At 31.0% G+C, this 5,371-nt stretch overlaps 1 long non-coding RNA gene across 2 annotated transcripts; it reads left to right on the top strand.

Annotated features, from left to right (window-relative positions):
• Window positions 1–1,772: 1,772 nt before the first annotated feature.
• Window positions 1,773–4,895, top strand: LOC107826705 (uncharacterized). Of its 2 annotated transcripts, XR_012697366.1 has the most exons (4): window positions 1,773–2,303; window positions 2,517–2,565; window positions 3,962–4,089; window positions 4,678–4,895. It is a non-coding gene; the product is annotated as an uncharacterized LOC107826705 (long non-coding RNA). The 2 variants fall into 2 exon arrangements; XR_001657339.2 differs by lacking the exon at window positions 3,962–4,089 and having other exon boundaries at window positions 1,779–2,303.
• Window positions 4,896–5,371: the final 476 nt, after the last annotated feature.

Below are 5,371 nucleotides of genomic sequence, written 5' to 3'. Positions count from 1 at the left end.
TTGAGATACGCATGCGACAACATAAGGATGGTGTGTATATTGATGAGCATGCAACGAGATAAGGGGATTTATGCACATGTATCTAGTAAGGGGAAATACTACATTGTGAGGCACACATAACGAGATAAGAGGGCTTATGCACGTGAAGCTATTTCGGGGAAATTTTTTAAAAATGTGAAGCTCACGCAATGTCATAAGGAAGATTATAGTTTGTGGCTTGTGATTTATGATTATGAGGCGTTGTACCTCCGGGTGATTCTTGTTGTAAATCTTGTATTGGCACAACTTAATGATTTGAACTGTCATTTTTTTCTTGATTGATTTCACTTGTATTTTAATTGTATTTTGATTATTTTATTATTTTATCACATGTTTACTCTTTGTTGCCATTATATAGCTTGCTTTCTATTGTTGGCTTTATACTTATATTCTGCACTAGTTTTTATGGCTAGTGAGTGTCTTGAATTCAACCTCATCACTACTCCACCGAGGTTCGTATTGATACTTATTGGGTACCAATTGTGGTGTACTCATACTATACTTTTGTATATTTTTGTGAAGATCCAAGTACCTCTGAGCGTGCTGGTCAGTACTGAGCTGATTTGAGAAATCTATGGAGATTTCAAGGTATACCTGCCATTTCGCTTATAGGCCTCGGAGTCACCTTCTGCTGATTTTCTTACTATTGCTTATTGTATTTCCAAATAGTATTGTATTTTAAGAGTTCACACGTACTCTCTGTCGAGCTTATGACTCGGTAGCACCGGTTTTGGGATCTCTGTGACTTATATATTTCCGTTGTTGGTTATGTTAAAGTACTTTTCAGCTTTGATTATTATTTAAATTAGTGTTTGGTTCTTTTGATCTTGCTATGTGATAGGCTTACCTAGTTTGAGATACTATGTGCCATCACGATCCTAAAGGTGGAATTTTGGGGTCGTGACATCAGGAGTGGACAAAATCTGTATTATACTTTTTTATATTAAGCAAGGATACTTTGTCAAATGGTAAACTAATAAACGACACATGAAAATGCAAAAATAATAAATAATAAATAATATAATAATGACAAGTAATAATTAAAAAAAATAGAAGGATGAGACTTATTTAAATTTGATATGAGAAAGTGCGTTTTCAATTTTGATAAGAAAAGCCATATAATAAATAATATCACATAACTGAAAATTTAATAAAATTAAAACCAGAAAATATTGAACAATAAAAGAATTTCAAGTGAGTAAATAAGCTTACTCACAAAAAAACAAAAAAAATACTATAAAAATATAGATATAAGATTTATTTGAATTTGAGATGAAAAAGTATCTTTTGAATTATGATGAGAAAATTCATGTAATGGATTATATAACATAACTAAAATCATAATAGATAAAGTCAACAAATAAAAATATAGAAGAATGAAAGAAGTGGCAATCTGTGGGAGATATTAGCAAAGCTAAATGAGTTGGCTGGCTTTTCGCTGGATGAAGAAATTTAACTTTTTGAAGTTAATTGTTCTTCTTCTCTAGCAATAATTTTATAGAGTGTCACGACCCAGTAATGATACATAACATCCGCTTGCTAGGCAAGCCAACATTAGCACAACAACTAAAACAGTTTAACAATAAAAGAGACATTAATAATCATGAAAGGGTAGAATAGAATCTATATAAATATATAATAGAGGGCCTTTGACCGGTTACGTGGTACTCCCATTGGGCAGGAAATTCATTTTTCTGCCTCTACGTCTTTTCACTTGTCAGAAAATTCACCCCTTTAAAACTTAAAGATTAACCGCTCAACAACAAAAGACTCCTCACGCTACAACCTTACCGCTTCACATACACAAACGCCGCTTCCCACAGGCCACAAACATAGTTTTCTTCCCACAGGGATTTGTTACTCACTGTTGCCCTACTTATCTCACTTTTCATACTCTATCGATTCATCTCTAATCTTTCATCTCTATTTTTAATTTCCTTCTGCAACTTCTCGCTACCTTGACCTTTGTTAAAATTCTTCAAACGCAACTCTCTCTAACTTCTTTGTTCTATTTATTTTTTTAGGGGAAAGGAAAATCTGCTTTATTCACTGCTAACCTCTAGGTTTTTCCCTCGCCACAGTTTTCCTCACCAAATGCCAATGAAGCCTAGGAAACAAAATATATTTTTGCCCACTGTTTGTAATCCTTTCAAAGTCAATATTTACCATTTTTTTATTCTTCTAAAATTGTTTACATCCTAATCTTACTGTATAGGTGTGGACAACCAATGATTGGGGTGCCAAAATACCGTAAAGAGATTGAGGTACAGTCCAAAACTTCTTCACTACTATGCTTTATTCACTGCTAACCTCTAGGTTTTTCCCTCGCCACAGTTTTCCTCACCAAATGCCAATGAAGTCTAGGAAACAAAATATATTTTCGCCCACGGTTTCTAATCCTTTCAAAGTTAATATTTACCATTTATGCCATTTTCTTATTCTTCTAAAATTGTTTACATCCTAATCTTACTTTATAGGTGTGGACAACCAATGATTGGGGTGCCAAAATACCGTGAAGAGATTGAGGTACAGTCCAAAACTTCTTCACTACTATGCTTTTTGCACAATTCATAACTATTGGTGTGAATATTCTGGAATACTCTAATTTTCTTCCAAAATCAATAACTAAGGATGTAAACATTGTGTTAAGATTCTAGAACAGTTCAAACTTTGTGAAAAATTAAATTTTATTCACTACTATATGATTTTAACACAATATAACTAATGTCTAAATATTATGAAATACTATAATTATTTGCCTCATTACTGCTTTTTTACTTGGAAGCAAAGTTCGACAATAATTTCTTTAAATATTGATTATATATATAGATTCATCCTACATTAGTATTATTATATTTGGCCTGCTTATTTCCTTTGCGTTCTGATTGAAGTCCAAAATACGCATTTAACAAAGCGACAAAAACATAATGATCAGAAACATTCTTTTCCCAGAGCACTATTGTAAAACTAGGAAATCTATTCTGCAATTTTCTTATATCTTGCTCTTTTCCTTTATTCAAAAGACATGCCTCTTTTTAATCCTAAGTCATGCCTCCTACTCTTCTTCTTTCTCTTCCTACAAAACTCACTCCTTCTATAGTAATATCTATAAATATTATTTTTTCACGCCTGCAGTGGATAACAACTGGATGAATCCTGATATCTTTAGACAAACTAAGGGGAAAAAAGAGGTTACGCCTTTAACAACAATATCTATAAATATTGTTTATATATAGTTTAGTGTTATGGTGTTTACACTGTTCTAGATTTGTATTGTAGCCTTATATTTTGGTACTGCATAGCAGTTCATTTTTCTGTTACTTCTCTTTGTCTAAAAATAGCGCATTCGATATGAAGTTTAGATTGCCTTAGCTTGTCTAACAGAGCATAATATGTATAAATATTTTTTATATATAGTTTACTTAAATGATGTTTAGATTGGCTTAGCCTTTTATCGTAGCCTCGGAAATTGATATTGGATAGTAGTGCAACTTCCTCTTCTGTTAGCATTTCTTTCTCTACACTTTTATGCTCTGCTTGCATCGATATATATCATGCAATTATCAAAGGTAAAATTTTATGCATGATACATTGCATTTGTCACTGTAACAAGTGCAACTAAAGAACCTAAAGTCTCCATACATTTGATGTATCGAAACATCTCACAAATATGGATTGAATATTTGATAAATAAACGAGTACAACTTAGAGCTGAAATATATGTAAGAGTTTACTCGATCAATAATGCAAAGATTGACTTTTAATATATTTGCGTATGTAAAAATATTATATATGTTATTATATTTATGACTTTTGAATTACATTATTGTAGATAAATAGTTTATAGTATACTATTCTGGACTCGTCATTAGGCCATCATCCTCAGAAAAATTTATTCCACATACAATATGTTATTTTCAAGGTTGAAGTGAAGATTTTCACACTATCATGGGTGCAAATTGGATATCCTTCTCTCAAATATTTACCAAAGTTGTTATCAAAATCTAAAGACAACGCAAACGATCATTACATATGATATTGTGGAGTAAGGTACTTTACCAAGTGAATATTGTGACTTACTCTTGCAATAACTTATTCTGATTACAATTGTTTGGTTATCTTTATGTCAAGGCTATATATGGAGTGGAAAGAATAACTATTTAATCCGGTATATAACATTTTCACTGTATGCAAGCCCATTTCATTCTAACTATGTGTTTTAAATAAACTAAGGTTATCAAAAGTTTACTTTTACAAATTAAAGTATGTTGCCATGTGTTTGCAGATTCGGTTTATTTTAGAACTCAGTTAGTTCAAATGGTAAACAACTTAATGTTCACGGTTTGCAAGTTAGGATTTATTTATAGTCGTTGTTTATATAAATTCAGATAGAAACTTGCATTTTGTAGTTAAATCTTCTGTTGCTCCTCTACCTTCCTCTCTTCCTATTATTTTTCATATAGCAGCTTTTTGGTTTAAATATGTATTGCTACGTAGTAAAGCATTGTTCAATAATTCATTTTTTTCTGTTGTCTGATGCATATATGACACGAAATATAGTGGGAGATTGGCCATATATAAGGTGTCTTTGTAAATGGAGGTCCTATTCTTCTGATATTTATTGTTGTCTATTTTCAGGAAAATATGACACAAAGCTGCTTGAAGAGTATGTCTTTGTTATTGTAAAAGAAGTTCATTACATGTTTGTGTCAATGTTAGACTATGAGTTTAGATTAATTGATTATGTAAAAAGTGAGGGTGAGAGAAAGAAGAAATAAGAAAGAAAAGGGTCGGATGAATAAGTACTCAAGTAACGGAGAGATATATTTGATTGATTCTTTTCCTTTTTTTTTCAATTTCATCTCTTTTTCTTTTTTGTTTCCTTCTCTTTTAACTTTTTGATTAATTTCTATTTTAGGGAATTGAAAACTATCAAATTTATGAAACATAGGTGTGAACAATTAATAGTAAGAAATAAAATATCAACAAAGACGCCTTAGAGAAAGAAAGAAAGCAAGCGACATCTTAGGTTTATATTCCTAGGCTTTTACCTTATAATTTTTTTTCCATTTTAAATTTTATTTTTCCCTAATTCAAGTCACTTATATTGTTCTAAATGATTTTAAGTCATGACCTGTACTTTCAGATTTAACATGAAATATCAGTTCTGTAAAAAATTATATATATAGGCCTGAAATCATCATGCATGGAGAGATTTCTTTCTATAACAATTTCAACATATAAATTTAAAGAAGTATGGAAAGATAGTAAAATCACGTAAACATGGTTGATTAGAATTTCATTTGTTTAACAAAATTATAACATTATTATT

This window comes from Nicotiana tabacum, chromosome 12 (genome assembly GCF_000715075.1).
Source record: "Nicotiana tabacum cultivar K326 chromosome 12, ASM71507v2, whole genome shotgun sequence".
NCBI lineage: Eukaryota > Viridiplantae > Streptophyta > Magnoliopsida > Solanales > Solanaceae > Nicotiana > Nicotiana tabacum.
Note: the sequence above shows the minus strand (reverse complement) of the source record. Positions and strands in the feature narration are given on the sequence as shown.